The sequence below is a fragment of the Glycine soja genome, chromosome 11, assembly GCF_004193775.1.
Source record: "Glycine soja cultivar W05 chromosome 11, ASM419377v2, whole genome shotgun sequence".
NCBI lineage: Eukaryota > Viridiplantae > Streptophyta > Magnoliopsida > Fabales > Fabaceae > Glycine > Glycine soja.
Window position 1 is genome coordinate 19,618,161 of NC_041012.1, and position 18,002 is coordinate 19,636,162.

General features: G+C 32.1%; 1 long non-coding RNA gene across 2 annotated transcripts; it reads right to left on the bottom strand.

The window, feature by feature from the left end:
- Positions 1-9,061: 9,061 nt before the first annotated feature.
- LOC114374954 lies at positions 9,062-15,067 on the bottom strand. Of its 2 annotated transcripts, none has more exons than XR_003658658.1 (4): positions 13,854-15,067; positions 13,375-13,431; positions 11,779-12,705; positions 9,062-11,673 (listed from the first exon to the last, which is right to left on the bottom strand). It is a non-coding gene; the product is annotated as an uncharacterized LOC114374954 (long non-coding RNA). The 2 variants fall into 2 exon arrangements; XR_003658659.1 differs by having other exon boundaries at positions 9,062-11,228; positions 11,578-12,705.
- Between the last annotated feature and the right edge of the window lie 2,935 nt (positions 15,068-18,002).

Genomic DNA, 18,002 nt, shown 5'->3' on the forward strand with positions numbered 1-18,002 from the left:
TGATTCAGGTCCAACCCAAAAAACATTTTAACATGCAGACTCTATCTATAAACTATACAAAACACACAACTCCTCAATTGTTCTCAAAATAATTTTTACTCGTTGCACCTCAAAGTGATTAAACTCATCAAGTTCCCACAGTGGATCTCATCATAATCCTTGTCGTGCATTAACTTGTTGTCTTTAAAGGGTTTTACAATTGTGCGATTGTTTAGTTCATAGCTCACAATGCAATGCGTACAATATCTCAATACACACGTATCTTACAATTCAACACATACATCCAATCTCAATCACAATGTTATAATCTCAAAGCAACATGTTATCACATCTCATGAATCATATACACATCACACAATATTAATATATACATGACACAAACACAGACTTTACTTATGAACTATACAGTACACACAACTACTTAATTGTTTTTAAAAATCATTTTTACTCTTCGCGCCTCAAAGTGATTAGACTCAATTGTAAGGTAAAACATCTTTACATTGTATACTTAATAGTTGATGCTTTTACTAGTATAATTAGCATATTCTGATGAAGAAAAGTGTAAAAGGTTTTTTTTTATATATATATTTCCTCCGTAAAATTTATATTGTTTATTGAGGCTATATAAGCATAATGCTTGTTTTAAATGGTGATAGGTAATTAACAAGTAAGTCAACCTCCAATAATGAAACTCATCTTCCCTTTAAGAAGATTTAATACACATTATTTGTCTCCTTTATCATGGCATGGTCATACAGTTGACACCAATTGTTTAGAATGCTTAGATTGATTAAATTTATATTCTGCTATTATTTGTGGTCTATAGAAAAAATTTTAAGGACCCAATCAACTTGAAGAATGAAAAACCAAAAATAGTACGTAAAAATAATAATTCTGGTTAAGCTAATGCCTCAATGATAATAACCGTCTTTAATTTTACGGGTTAAGTATGCTAATTTGTTTATGCATAACCGTTTAGATGTTATTTTCAATAGTTAAATGGTTATGGATAGATTGTTTAATTATCATAAAAGTCAATAATTTTATTATATATGATGAGTTATGATTAGATGATAGGTGTAAAATTTTTTATACTGTCAATGTATAATTTTTTTTCTCTATTTTCAATCTTTGGAATGGGTTGTATTTACTTAGGAACAACAATTTTTGTTATATATACAGTTCAGTCTATATATAGCGAAAAACTTTGTTATTTTAGTGGCCTTTTGGTGACATTATTATAAATAGTTCTCCGATGCCAAATGGTTTCAGATCATGTTCTAAAGAACATTTAATAAAGAAAACACATCATTAATAGAATAAGAGAATTTCAAGATGGACATGGCATTTGGTTTGGTGTAACAAAGTATGGTGTAGCATCCGAAGTAGACCACGAAAGTGCTCCAAGGCTTCACTCAATGATTCGTTTGGAAACTAATGGAATGAGGAAATCTCTGCCTTTCCCTCAGTTGTCTTCGTCTCAGGAAAAATACTTCAAAAATTTCTCAACCACCTCTTCCCAAGTTTTCAAGCTATTTCCCTTGAATGAATGCAGCCACCTCTTGGCTTCACCAGCTAGTGAAAATGAAAATAGATTAAGTCTGATGGCATCTTCCGGAACTCTTGCTATCTTCATAGTATTGCATATTTCAATGTATGTGGCTAAATGAGCATATGGGTCTTCATTTGGTAAACCATGAAAGAGATTTCCTTGAGTGAGCTGAATCAAGGAATGCGGGTATGAAATGTTTGTTGCTTGAACTTCTGGCCGCACAATGCTAGTGAAAAACTATGGCATGGTAAAACTAGAATAGTCCTCAAGAGTCACCCTTGGTAGTTGATCTTCTGCCATTACATTTGCTTCAGAGGCACCAACTTCAGATTCTCTCAGTTCAATGGGGAATGATGAAGAAGATTCAGATGAAGGAATCCTCTCGTTACTGAGGTCAGTTGTCCTATCCTGTAGCTCTCTTCTTTTCTTTGCTGCGTTGTTTCTACATAGCAGTTAACCAAGAGAAGAGATTAAATCAAATCACAAATAAGTAACAGTACAAAAACAAATCAATGAATAAAGAATAATTGCTTCCAAACTGTGACATATGCATTAAGTAAAAAAGAAATTCCCCAGCAATGGTGCCAAAAACTTGTTCATTCTCATTGGCAAGTGCACCAATTCGTTCAAGTAGTAATTAAAACGGTAAGACCGAGTATCGTATCCACAGGAAAATTTCTTGTACTTCAATGATGCATATTCAGTTTGTAAACAATTTTTAATTGAAGTAAGGTGAAATAAAGCAGCTCATGCATGTCATCAAGTGAACTATGGTAATTTTTCTTACTTAAAAACAAATGCTCAAAATAAACGGTGAGTTTTGAAACAAAAAAAATACCTAAGTGAATATGTTGGGGAGTATTCTACTGAACTTTCTCTTGACGTGATTAATGAAGTTTTTCTCTATTTAACATTATCCTAATGTTCTTTGCATCGTCAAATTTACTCTAACTGCAATCCCTCACATGAAAGAGCCTAGCCCTCCTAGTTTCATTCTTGATTCCTCAACAAATTCAGTCTAAGTAAGTCGCATTACGCATTAGATGCAAATTCTACTACATTACTTCACACTATTCCTAGAAATGAAGGCTTCTAGCTGTTCTACCAAGTTCTAAGGACTAAAAGCATTTCCTAACACTTAAATCCTAACAAAGCATATAAATGAATGATCAAGTAATAAATATGAAAAATAACCACAGATAGAAGCAAAGAACACTAGTAAATAATATTAAATAGATAGTTAGAGTTTTTACATCAAGAGTGCTCAATGGAAAAACTCCCCAACAATGAAGTGTTTAGCCCTCCATTAGCATGGAGAGCTCATTACAAAGCTAAAAACAAGATAGAAATAGAGTGGTGAAGTGAAGGTTGTTGGATCAAGTGGCCTCAGAATAATTAAGAAAGGGGGATTGAATTAATTATTACTGAACCTTTACTAATTAAGAATCTACCCTTCTTAGGCATTTACTATGTTGTTAAGAAAGTAAAGAATAGAAATAAAAACTTAACCAAAAGTAAAAACGATAATTAAAGTGCACAGCAGAAAATAAAGAGTGTAGGAAAGAAGAAAACAAACACAAGAGTTTTATATTGGTTCGACAACAATTCGTGCCTACATCCAATCCCCAAGCGACCTGCGGTCCTTGAGATTTCTTTTCAACCTTGTAAAATCCTTTACAAGCAAAGATCCACAAGGGATGTACCCTCCCTTGTTCTCTTTGAACAACCTAGTGGATGTACCCTCCACTAGAACTGATCCACAAGAAATGTACCCTCTCTTGTTCTTCGTCACAACAACCCAAGTAGATGTACCCTCTACTTGTACCACAAAGGATGTACCCTCCAATGTGTTAAGACAAAGTTCTCATGCGGTTAGTCCTTTGAAACTTTGTGAATGGGGAAACAAAAGAATTCTCAGGCGGTTAGTCCTTTGAAATCTTTTGTTTATGGGAAAGGGAAGAATCAAAAGAATTCTCAGACTGTGTCATTTTGAATTCTTTGACAAGGGAGAAGGGAGACACAAAAGAATTCAGGCGGTTAGTCCTTCGTTCTTTTGGAAAAGGGATAAGAGAGGCACAAAAAGAATTCAGGCGGTTAGTCCTTGACGAATTCTTTTTGGCAAAGGAAGAAGAGAATGAAAAAGATGAATAGCACACTTTTGTTTTCAAGGTTTGGAAAACTAGAAAACTTTAGAAGGCTTTTGGCAAAGGAAGAAGAAGAAGAAATTCAAGAAGATGTTCAAAGAGATTTAAAGGTTGTAAAAGATTGTAATGATTGTTCAAAAGTTATAGAAATGCAAGTCAAGGTCTTGCTTTTATAGACTCTTCAAGTCTGGTCAAGAAAACAATTAGAAGAGTTATAACCTTTAGAAAAACTTGAAAACCATTGGAAGAGTTACATCTTTTGATTTTTATTCAAAACTTATCACTGGTAATCGATTACTAAATCATTGTAATCGATTACACAAAGTATTTTTCTGAAAGGATGTGACTCTTCACAATTGAATTTGAATTTCAACGTTCAAACACACTGGTAATCGATTACCAAAATCTTGTAATCGATTACACCATTTTGAAATTAATTGGAACGTTGTAAATTCAGTTTGAAAGCTTTTGAAAACTAACTTTGCTACTGGTAATCGATTACCAGTTTTTACTGTAATCGATTACCAGAGAGTAAAAACTCTTTGGTAAAAGCTTTTGTGAAAACTTCATGTGCTACTCAATGTTTTGAAAAAACTTTTTAGTACTTATCTTGATTGAGTCTTCTCTTGATTCTTGAATCTTGAAATCAAATTTCTCTTGATTCTTGAATTGTTCTTGACTCAATCTTGAAATCATTCTCTTGGGAATTGTTCTTGACTCAATCTTGAAATCATTCTCTTGGGATTTTTGTCATCATCTTTGTTATCATCAAAACAACTTGAATCAATCTTGATTCAACATCATGAAGCTTGCTTCTACAAAGGTATGAAGAAAGCAACTTCCTTTCCTTCCCTCAGCCTTGATGCTCTGTTTTCTTCTCACCCACACTGTATGTGTCGTCTTGTTTCCCTTCCTCTTCCAATTTTAAAGACTTTTGGGCTTCTTAGATTACGAATGCACACTCAACGAGCATGTCTCACTGAGCGAGAGTTAGTGACTGGGCGCTTAACGGATGTGGACGCGAGAAGCGACAAAGGCTTCGTTGGGCGGGCTGGCTGGGCGCTTAGCGTGTTGTTCTCTGACTTTACATTCTCTAGGGTTCTTCTCTCGTTGGGCGAGCTGGCTTCCTCGCTAAGCGGATTAGCCTCGCTTAGCTAATCTAGCTCGCTGAGCGAGCTCTTCAACAACACTTCCAAATCTTTCTTTCTTAAACCTAAAAATCCAAATAATAGCAATATTAATCATCAAAATGAAGCCTCCACTGTGTAAAACTCACAAAATCAGTTATTTACAAATCTCACACAAGAAACCATAAAATTAGAGGCACATTGCTACTTTTTATCTACTTTTTAATGCATTTTCTACTCTTGAATAGAAATTATCAAATAGTCGCTCAATTCTTCACTTAAACTCTTACAAGAGTCATGACTACTATAGGAGGCATGTTTTTCTCTTTTCATTTATTTCATTATTTTTCTTCTTTCTTCCTCTCTTATTTTCTCTCTTTCATCTTGACTTATTTCTTCCACTCTTTTTTTCCTTTTTCTTTTTTCTTTTGTTTTTCTTTCCACAATTTAAGGGATCTTAACTCGTCTAATATCTTATACAAGGGTTCCTTAGGAGAAGAACCCTCACCATTAACACTATATGAAGAATGAAGACTCATGTTGGTTCCTAAATTGTGGTTCTTTCTTGTAGGGGGTTTGAAAACAAAAGGTAAAAGAAACTATGGTTGAAACTAGCCAAAATAAACACTAAAAGAGGTGTGAAAGATAAGGTAAAAACTAAGGTTCAAAAGAACTCAAGATAAGCGAGATAAACAAGAAGAAAGTATTATGTAATTACAAGATAAACTAGGCGTGACTAGTAAAGAAAATAAGCTATGAAAGTAAGCAAGAAATTAAAGTGCAAGAAATGTAAACTAGGCAGATCCTAGGAGTGCTTGGATGACCACATTTAAGGTTCCCAACAAAACACTCACTATCCTGGGGGAAAATTGCTTAAAATTATTACACACAAATGGAAGTTTGGTAAACTATTGGGGGCTCCCAACACACTTCCAATGAAATGCCTTTTTGTTACAAAACTTGAAAGCAATGAAGGTAAGTAAATTGTCAATTACAAAATTACAAAACGGTCCTCAATTTTGGTGGTTGTTCTTTCTTTGGTGATTCACTCAATTTGGAGTGTTTCTTAGTCCAATAGCTCTTAAGGTGGTTGGCCCTTTGCTTCTTGACTCAAATTCTTCAAGGGATGACACCAATCCTCCTTTCCAATTCCCTATATGACAACTCACAAACAACGAAACAAAGAGACAAGCAATAACCAAAGACCAAAAAAATGAAATGAAAGCTAAACCAATAGAGTTTTAACAAGACAAATTTTCAAGGATTATTCAACAATTAAAGCAATGAAAAACACATAAAAGCAAGCTAGGACTCAAAGAGAAACCTAGAATGGCTATAGAGTAGAGTAGAAAAACTAAAAAAAAAACTCAAGAAACCTCTAGTTTTGGCACTTGTTTTCACACTACTTTTCAATTGAAATTTCATAACTAAGATTGGTATAAAATAGGCACCAATTATAGAACAAATTTTGAGCCAAACAACTAGCACAATTCCCTTTCTTAACTAAGATTGGTATAAAATAGGCACCAATTATAGACACTGATTTTCCTGCCAACGCATATGATTTTTCTTATTTTTTTCATTTATCCAAATCACTTGGTTCTTTTTTTTCCAGATGTCTAGAAAATTCAGTAAAAATTTCAGCTCAAAATTTGTAGTGACCAATTCCCAGTAATGTTTACAAGTTTGTATGTTCAAGCTGCCAGCACCAGTGATTTCAACCTAGAAATCATGAGTAGTGTTTATGTTGCTGAAGGCTTGGATAGTTACAATTTGTGTTTGCTTATGCTCAATTGTCTTGAATAACACAATTCAAGAAAGCTTAAGACTTAATTTGATTCACAAATCCAGCCACAACTCAACTTCTTCATAGGCATCATGTAGGAAACTTAGAAAACAAAAAAAAAGTTCAACAACAAGACTACTTTTAGGAATTGATTTAGAACATGTTATGAACTAAATAACATGCAAGAATTAGACTCAAAATTCAAAAGATAGGCTAAGAATGACAAGAATACATGAACAAATAACAAAATCAAAATTCAACACAAACTTAGAACATAATGTCACAATTATTATGACTAAACATGACTCTAAGACAACATGGATTAAGTAATTTACACTTACATTTTTATGTTTTTTTTAATCAATATTTTGGAAGAAAATTGAGATCTAAAGGTTTAGCACAAGAAGATTTTGACTGAAAAATTATAGAACCTAAAATCAATACAAAAACATGATTAAAGAGTAGATCTATAAAATTTGCACCATAGAAATACAATAACAAGTGTAGATCTGAGATTTAATCAGTTTATTTTTTTGAATCTACTCTAAATAATATCAAACCACAAAAAATGGAGGAAATACATGGAGAAGAAGATGAAGAACAAGGAATTAAAGTGAATTGACCGAAGAAAAAGATAGAGGAAGCAAAAGAACATCACCTAAATGAAAATGCTCTTGATACCACATGATGTAGCTCCATGTGGAGCTTGTAGGCTTTGGATCTTCTTCATCAATGGAGTCCTTTGCTTCTTGAAGATCAATGGCAGCGGAATGGAGAAGGAGGAAAGGTGATTGGAGACACCATTTCAAGGAGAAGATGAGTCAAGAAGAAGTTCACCACCATAGGAAGCCATGGATAAAAGCTTGAAGGTAGGAGAAGATGAGTGGAAGGAGAGGGAGAGAAAGAGTATGAAATTTTATGCCTCAAATGAGGTCTGAACTTTGAAGTGTAATTCTCAAATGATCAAAGTTAAAAAAATGTCCACACAAGGCCTCTATTTATAGCCTTAGTGTCACACAAAATTTTGAATTTCTATTCAAATTTTACTTGAATTTGAATTTGTGGAGCCAAATTTGAAGTCAAAATTTTACTAATTATGATTAGTGGATTTTAGCTATACGGTTCAGCCCACTGATCCAAGATAAAGTCCAAAATTCTCCACTAAGTGTGCTTAGGTGTCATAAGGCATGTAAAACATGAAGAACATGCACAAAGTGTGACTATATGATGTGGTAATGGGGTGTAGCAAGCAAATTCTCAGCTCCCCGTTAGGATGGTCCAAAATTTAATTGGACTAGGCTTCTCCCAATTCAATTAAATTTCTCTCCCAACACACACACTTCAAACAGTGCACTTAATGCATGTGAAATTACAAAACTACCCCTAATACAAAAAATAGTCTATATGCCATAAAATACAAGAGCTGAAAAATCCTACATTACTAGGGTACCCTCCTTACACTATGAAGCCCTAAATACAAGGCCCAAAAATAATGAAACTCTAATCTAATATATACAAATATAAGTGGGCTCATACTTAGTCCATGGGTCCAAAATCTACCCTAAAGCTCTTGAGAACCTTAGGGTCTTCTCCTGCATCTCTGGCTCAATCTTCTTGAAGTCTTATATCCAATACCATTAGGGGGTAGGATTGCATTAGAAATGGCATGGCATCAATTCTAAACCCCCCCTTGGTGACAATGCATCCTTACTTTACTTGAAAAAACCCCCTAGAATTTTGACAACGTGATTCCTCCTAACACTACATATTAATATTCTGAAAACTTATTGTATTTGCTTGTTTGATGAAGCTTTAGCACTTAGCAAGAGAGAAGAGACAAAATTTATTATCTATTGTTGCCTCTTGAATCTTGACATCACCCGATTCCAGATTTCATTATTAGGTATGGATATCAAGAATTATTTTTATGAAGTATGTTCCACAACTATTTTCTCTTTTAGATATTAAAAAAGACCATAAATATAAATATTAGAAAAGACTTGAAGAAATGTTCACTACTAGAAAAGCACTTTTTTACGTCGGTTAAAATACATTTTCTACAACGGTTATTCACTTTCTACTATGGTTCCATAAAAAACCGTCAGAGAAAAAGGTACTCTTCTAAGACGGTTCTTAGCTAAAAACCATATTAAAGATAAAGATATCTTTCTAAGACGGTTCTTAGTTAAAAACCATCTTAGAATGATAGACTTTCTAAAATAATTTTTCAGAGAACCGTTTTAGAATGCATTTTTTTAAAAAACAATTAAAATATATTTGAGGATTCTAAGACAATTTTTTTTTATTTTAAGACGGTTTTTCAATATTTTTTTTAAAAAATAAAAATAAGATGATTTTAAAAAAAACCGTCAAATCGTCTTAGAGTTTTTTGAAAAAATTAAAATATATTTTAGGATTCTAAGACGATTTTTTAAGAAAACCGTCTTAGAATGTAGACATTCTATGACGGTTTTTCAAAGAATCGTCTTAGAACGTATTTTTTGAAAATATTAAAATATTTTGAGGGTATATGTACCTATGTGAGTATCTAACATTACAACATTGCAGTTTTTCAGTTTAGGGTGCAACTTAATCCCTCAAATCCTATCGGGCTCAATTAGCCAACTAAGCAACACCTTGTGATTAGTGAACTGATATTTCCCCGATCAACTGATAACAATCATTTTATGATTAATAAACAACATTAAAAATTATAAGATGAACTCCTCATGCTATCATAAACATGTTTTTCAACATTAGAAAACATCCAAAATAACTCTTGCATATCCTGGATTGCTTCCACCAACAGTAGGACACACACTAACCACATATAGAATATCAAAACAGAGCAGGGTGTATGAATGAAATTGAAAATGCAAGTTAACGAGAGAATTTGAGACAATAATGAAGTACACCAAAAGATTAGTTACATTTGTATTATAAATGCATTAGATATATTAGACAATTAATTAAACTGACATAATTTGCAGGGCCAATAGCTTTTTTTTTAAAAGCTCAAGCCCTCTCAGTAAGATTTTGATCAAAATCTATTTTAACAAAAATAAACTAATCCAAAACATTATTATGTTTCGAGAATAAAACAACAATAGTCTAATCCCATCAAGTAAAATCAGCTAGATCGATCACATAACATCATTGGACCCGACTAAAAACCAAATTCTCAAGGGAATAGTTCACTATAAAATCCCTTTTAATTATTTATGTCCATGTCCTTCTTGGTCTCCCTCTACCCCTTTTACATAGGGTTGAAAACCATTTGATTGACTATGTTATTAGAATATTTGAAACAAATAGTTTTCCAAGCAGAGGCAAAACAAATACAACAAAAACACAGTTCAGAAAACTAGAAGTTACATTACACATGCAAATTTCTCAATTTTGAACTACATCTTAAATTAAAGAATAAAGTATGCAGGTCACATAGTTCAATGCTTCTTAACCAGGATTAAAATCAAGAAAACACAGCTTCAAAAGCTTCTTTTTTTCTCACGAATGAAACCATCAAACTACACTACATTTATTTAAAGAGTAAACTATGCCTTCAAACTTTAGTGTACTACTCGAACACAATGTTTGAATTTTTAAGCATAAAAATTTGTCCATACTTTAGAGTAAACAATTTTATCAAAGAAGAGTAATCGATATTAGTTCCAATGCACAAGGAAAATAGTTCAAGCTAAAATATTGTGAACTTCAAAAATCATTTCATCAAAGCCTTCAATAACTTGGATTCTAACCTTGCATGAAAAGTTGAATCTCATTTCCCCAAGATATTGACCCTTAGCTTGAAGAAGACCTCCACAAACACGAAGAAAAGCACTAGTACATAGTTTTTTTACTGTCTACTATATAAAAAAACATGTATATGGTTATTTTTAAAAAAAGAAAAATAGTCAAACTAAAAATATGAATGGTTGAAATTAAAGAGTAATATGGAGAATTGTGTTGATGATCACGCCTACATGAGCATAGAACCATGCAGGGCCAAGCACTTGAATGTGCCTAAGTTAGCGTGCGGTGATGGCTCCCATTGTTGTCAAATATTCTTTAAAAATTCATAAAGGCAAACAAAGCACTTGGTATGATACAAAACAAGAATTCTTTAGAATAGTTATGATCTTACTTGAATTACAGGAACCCAATGACCCATTTTCCTTAAGATTTTTAAAGCCTTAGACATTGCAATCACTAGGAACTCTGTTTCCCAAGCTGTCCATTTGTCTAATGCCCCAAAAACAACCTCTTTCTCATTAGGGAGTTTATAAACCTATGATTTCAAGTTTCACAATGCACAAGATCAAAATTAAAAGAACCCTCCCCTTGATCAAAGCAAAATATTTCAAATTTTCAAAGCCAAATACAAGAAATGCAATTATTAATGCTATTTTCTAGAGTTGTTGTTACCTTTGGCGAGGCAGTTACTGTAATTGTTGAGAATTTAGGGCCATGCATTGTCACAAGTCTCACCCTACCTAGGCTTGTTCCATATTGCAACACATTGCATATGCAGCTTCATGTGCTTCTCTCTTCCTTGAATTAAGCAGCATTTCAAAATAAAAATAGCTAGAGAGAGTGAAGGAAGTTTCACTTTTAGGTACCTTTTAATTTTCAAGGTCATGGTTAGTTACAATTTATTATATCATTTAACTAAAATTATTCAGTTTTCTTGGGCTAGCTTGAGAACAGACACAAAACTTAATAGAAACTAAAAAGAATATGGGAGATCTAGTCAAAAGACAGAAATTAAATCCAAAAAATTGAATGAAAATAATATGTAGAGAAAATTGAATCTAGTCTGCCCAAGGATGAGCTAGTTGCTCTTGAGGGTGATGGGGACTAATCGAAACTTGCTTCAACTGTTTTCTCCCACACTATATACCATGTTTTTTCACTACCAATACATGTAATATGGGTAGACAATGCCAATACATGTAAATGAATACTTACCTGGATTTCTTCAGCTAGAATGTCAAGGCCATATATATTTGCAACCCTTGATCCTACAATAGCTCCAATGTCCCTTGTTCCCTTTAAGATCACTGCCTGTTCACAATGTCCCCAATTAATCATTATAAGGAATTACTGCTACGTACTCTACAACCTAATCAAAGCTTGCTTTTAGTGGAGTTAAGGGAATTTTTAGTATACCTTAGCTACTGCAGTAGTATCGTCTACACCAACATTGGCAATATCTAAAACTTAAGCTATATACATACCAAACATATATCAATTATGTTAGTGATACTAGTTGCATTTTGTTATATATGTGATAAATATATCAATTAACTATCTCTAAAATAATCCTACTATACAGAGTTGACCCAAGAGTAAAATAATTAAAACTTAAGTTTTATATCTACCAATATTTGCTATTAATTTGTTAAAGTAAAAAAGGTCACACATGTTAAAAAAAAGTCTTATATATCACTCTTTTTTAACAAATTTTTTTTCTCAATTTTTGTTTTAGATCTCACTTTATGTTGGACCGATCCTGCTTCTATTTTCTTAAAAAAAAAAAAAAAAAAAAAAAACCATAACAACAACAATGCCATTTCATCCTCATCATTTTATGTCCCTATTTTCACTAGAGAGAAAAAAAAATTACTGCTTTGGAAACCCCTTCTCCAATCTCCACACTACCTATCTATGTTTCAAAGTTGAGAAACAAGACTAGGCTCATTAGTTATTCTCAATTCCATTAGTTATTCTGTTTCTCCATTCGAGAGAAACACAAGAAGCTAAACAAAAGAGAGCAAAATGACTTAAGTGTTTTTGTAATCTAAGACTAATAGATTTAAAATTGACTTCCTTTTTTTCTATAAAAGTCATATATAGAGTTATATCACAATAAAAAAAAAAGGACCAGCCTTTCACTTTCAACTCTTCAACCTCTATCAATAAAAAACAAAAAAGGACAAGTCATATAGAAACTCAGATCAGGTACAACAATTTGATCAGTATCTGAGTTTTCAATCAAGGGTGCATTCGAGAAGCTCCGGTTACCACCGGTGCAGGCAATGAATTGAGGTTGCCCAGATGATGAACTTGTCAGTCATATTCTCTACTCCTTAATTTCTGCACCCAAAATTGAAAAAAAAAAGTCACAAGTCTTCAATATATTAAGATTCTAGGTAACATAAATATTAAATAAAAAACTTGGTGAAGAACAAGAAGAATGAAAATGAAGAGGTGAAGCAATAGAGAGGCTACTTGCTATATGAAGTTTGGTAGATGGAAAGAATGAAAAGAGTCGGAGAACTGAAACTGCAAGTATTGTATATTCAGACTCTTTATGTCAATAAAAAAAAAGGACCAAAATGTCATCAAAATTGTTATTCAAAATTTGGATATGTACTTACAAAATCAAAGTTCCAACATGATGCCAAGGCACGTAACTTGGTTGAAAGTGATTTTGCCATGAGGTATGGTGACAGATTATATATAAAACTCGAACTACATGACCCCGAGTCATAGAAATATTCAGAAATTTGACTCACTAAACTTAAAACAAAAAAAAAATGTGCTAGCATATAAGTGTATTTGGATAAACTGTTTAATTAAACATTTATTCCCAAGCTTAATTGTGAAGTTTTTTTTAAAAAAAAAAGAGCTTATTTTGATAACTTTTATGGAATTTATTAAAATAAATTAAAAAGAACTCTAAGAAGTTTATAAGCCATTTTCAGAGTTTATGATAACGGAACGCTGAAACTCAATTTATATACAAAGCAATTGAATACTTACCACCTCACCCATCGAAGAATGAATACAAAAATGTTGAGGTTCCATCCAACCATTGAACTGCGTCAAGGAGAACCAAAACTAGCTAATTTCTTTATCATTTATTTAATTTAAGTTTTAAAACTACTGATATTTTATATTGAGCAAATAATAATTTTTAACCAAAACTGTACAAATAAAGCCTGCATTCAATTCAAACATAATTTGACCGAATCAACATTACAGAAGCTCAAATTTACACATTAAAATAGATGCATTCAAAACAATGCAATATTTTTAAAGACTTTTGCTGTCTAAACAACTCTGACTAATGATGCACCCCCATTTTACTACATGCAGTCATGCACTACAGCCTATAGGTTCATATCACTACATGATTGTTTGGAAGGAACCATACAGTCCTTTTTTTCCTCTTTTGAGTGAGCATTTACTACAAAGGGTGTTGGCATCCAAAGAGAGAAAGTGAGTGCGAGAGGAATTACAATAAATTTAGGCAGCCAAATTTTATAAACATCCACAGGCTCTATCATGAGATCATATAAGTTTGAAAAGGCACTATCCAACATCATTCCTACAATAGAAGGGTCTTCAGCTCCATAAAAAAGACTACATCACACCAAAGTAAAAGGGAATAGTCAATTAAACTACAAATTTGAATATATGGGTGGCTCATAATTACTTATATACAGAGTAAAGGTAGGACCATAAGATACTACAAAACCCAGTGACTTGGCCATCAAATTTTTAAAAAATATGTACTCAAAAGGGGAAAAATCAGCTATTTTCCTCTTCTTTTCCACTTTCTGAAAGGATCCAGCTAAGTGTTAATGAATGCCCTCAATCATGGGTTAAGAATCAATAAAATAACAAAAAATTAAAAACTTTATTGGAAATCATGATAGAGGTACATTGACTACACTTCAAGGTATAGCCCTTGGTGTTCTTGAGCTGGACAATCGGAAAAATAGATAATCTAACAGTAAGCAAACAATTGGAATCATGATTTAACTATATACAGACAACAATAATTACAAGCAATCATCAGATAAATAATGTCCATACTTGCCTCCAAATCCTGCCTTTGGTATGTTCAACCTATAAGGGAGAATACCTTAATTTTCTTCATGGATTTTCAAAACTGTCTAGTCTTGAAATGAAAAATCATGAAACTGAATTAATGACAGGAACTTAATATATTTTTTATCAGACCAAGAAATAATTAATCACTTTTCATCCAGAAAAAAGGTAATCCAGTTGCTACACACCCTCACACCCTGTACATTTCGGATAAGCTTCCGGCATTCATGAAAAAGGTAGATAATGAAACAGAAGATATAAAAAAAATTCGTAAAACCAAAATAACTAGAAACAACTAAATCAATTTTAGGGATAAAAACTACATTAGAGAACCTTCCCTATATTCAATGAATATGCAACAAATAAAGGGAAACCAGAGTAGCACTCACCTCAAGAAGCTATTACAAGTCGTAGCTCAGGGTGTTTGACTATGAATCTCATGTTTCTAGAGCATTTTCCAGAAAAACATCCTAGCATTTTTCTTGCAATAAATTGTTTTTTTAAACAATTAAAAACACAAACTCATTCAAGAAGGTCAACAAAAAGGCATCAACAATCAGTATTACTATATCTCCCCCATAAATTCACCTCCAAGCTGATATAAATTACTAAAAACAAATTAAAGTCTTACCATAATTCAGACTTTGCACTCTTCTTCCTACTCTTGGGCTGCTCATGGTCCCACTGAAGTCCACTCACATGCTCCTACTCCCCGTGCTCAACGTCTCCGACCATGACTCCTCCTCCAACTTTAACTGAGGGCGTTGCACCAAATGACATTGTCATGGAAGAGGGCATTCCAACTAAAAGGCGACACGGCAAAGGACATTGCTTCCCCAAAACAGCATCGTCATTGTGGAAGACGAAGAAGCATCAAACAACGTCGTTGCGGCACCGAAAATTGAAGAATCAGTGGCGCCAAATGTGGGTGCGGGAGAGGAAGAAGAGGCCAAGGAGAATAAGGGTATAGAGGAAAAAGATGTGAAGGAGAAAGAGAGAAGGGATGGATAAGAGGACACATGGTAGTAGGGTTTGTGGAGAAAAAGGCCAGCACGGGTGAGTTAGGGATTTTAAAAAGTTAGGCAATGGCAATACTAAGACAGTTTTAGATCAAATTGTGGTAGTTTTCATTCCTTCTAATTATAAAATTGTCACCGTGTCACATTCTAAGACGGTTCTTCATAACCGTCTTAGAATGTGTGTCATAAAAAAAATAAGTTTTTTTAGTAGTAGTTAATTAAATTAAATGTTTTATTCAAATTATGTGGCATATCTTCATGAATAATTTAAAATTTTTGTAATTTAATTATTTGCAATTGATGTTTTGCAAGTAATTAAAATCAAACAATATTAATGTTTTTAGGAAAAAAAATTATTAGAGTGCTGCATGGCATTGATGGCATGAAACCAGTTTGTTGTTTCATACAAATTTGACTTAATTGCAAATTTTATCACCAAATTTTTATTATTTATGAATTTTATCACTCAAATTTTATTTTTGTGAATTTTACATCCCAACTTTCTTAATTTTTCAAATTTTACCACTCAAGTTTTTTCCACGAATTTTACCATCTAACTCAACATTTCACAAATTTTCCCATTTAATTTTTTTAATTTTTGCATATTTTACTATCATGTTGGTAACAAAATGATGTAAAAAGTTAATATCCTAGATTTTCGTACATCGATAAAAAAAATGACTTTCTACATCAATTGTGGTTATAACTGATATAGAAAGTCATTTTTCTACATTAGATATAATTACAAATGATGTCAAAAGTCAATATCATCTATTTTTTATAAATAGTTTTTGAAACCACCTAGTTTGGTAAAAAAAATCATCAACAATGGTAAAATGTGCAAAAATTGAAAACTTGAGGTAAGATTCACGGAAATAAAACTTGAATGATAAAATTTATAAAATAATAAAAGTTGAGTGATAAAATTTATAATTAAGCCTATAAATTTTCAAATAATATGCCTATATGGCATTAATTAATCATAATTGTGAAAATTGCCTTGATCATCTTAAATTTACTCCAATTAGGAAATAAAATATTTAATTAAAAATTATAAACAATATATTTTGTTGTTCTAAAGGGAAAATTATTAGGAAGATGAGATGTAGCATAACACATGGTTAGCAATAAACTTTATTTTAAATAATAATTCCTTCATATACTATCCTTTTTATCTCGATTTATAGCATATAATGTGATGGTGTGTTGATAAAATAAATAGATATGGGAAAAAAATAGTACTCCCTCTGTCTCAAAATAAGCATTATCCCAAGTTATTTTACACAGACCAAGAAAAATTAATGAATAGATGAAAGAGAGTGATAATTTTACAAAACTAACCTTGTTAAATAAATAAATGAGAATAAATTAATATTATATTCAAAAACTAAATTAACATTTATTAGGAGTATTGATGGAAAATAGTAATTAATGTTATATTGAAAAATCAAATACGACATGGGACAATTTTTTTTCAAATGTAACACTTATTTTGGGATAATTTTTTTTTTCAAATGTAACACTTTTTTGGGACAATTTTTTTCCCAAATGTAAGATATTTTGGGATGGAGATAGTATCTTTTAGTAGTACTTATATTACACTAAGAGCCTCTATAATGTATGATTGCTTAAATGAGTTGTTTATCTTATATTTTAGAGCCCTACACTGCCACATAAATTTAAAAATTTTACTAAAAAATTTACTTTAATGCTAAAGTTGATAGAGTGAGTGCTTAATTTGAACCACATTAAATTTTATAATTAAAAATGTTTCTTTTAATTAATAAGAATGAATTAAGTAACCGTTGTTTATATAAGCAACTCACTTAAGTAAACATGTTGTCAAATGATATGCTCCAATGGTAAAAACTTGTTAAGCTTGTTTAATTTTAAGTAACATATGAAACACCCGCGTTGGAGATGCTCTAATTGATAGTATAAGTAATTTATTGAATAAACCCATAATAGAGTTTAGATTGGAGTGATTTTCAGCTGATTAATTTTCGATTCACTGTAATTATTATTATTATTTTTTTACAAATGTTATTTTTTATGGGTAGGAATCGAGACAAATACTAAGATTTATACTCACATGATTCTGATCCAATTGATTGTGTTTCTTTCTGTCATTGCTATAAAAATAACAATCGAAAGTCAAGAAGAAATTGGTGGCAATGGATTCTAAAATTGTTGAATACTCGGTTAAACCTGTTCGGAGTTAATTTGGTCTTGATTACATAACCTCCTACAAAAGCAACCTTGGAAAGCTCAAAATCGAGGTTCAAAACCTGGAGGCCACCAAAAATAGTGTGCAACAATCTGTTGATGAGGCTAAAAGAAATGGAGAAAAGATTGTAGATAATGTCCAGATTTGGCTGAAGAAAGTGGATGCCACTATTTCAGAGGGAAAGAAAATTTTTGACAATAATGATGTCCATGCAAAAGATAAATATTGTATGAGATGCTTCCAAAATTTATGGTCTAGGCACCAACAGAACAAGAAATCCAAAAAGATGATGCAAGATATTCATGAAG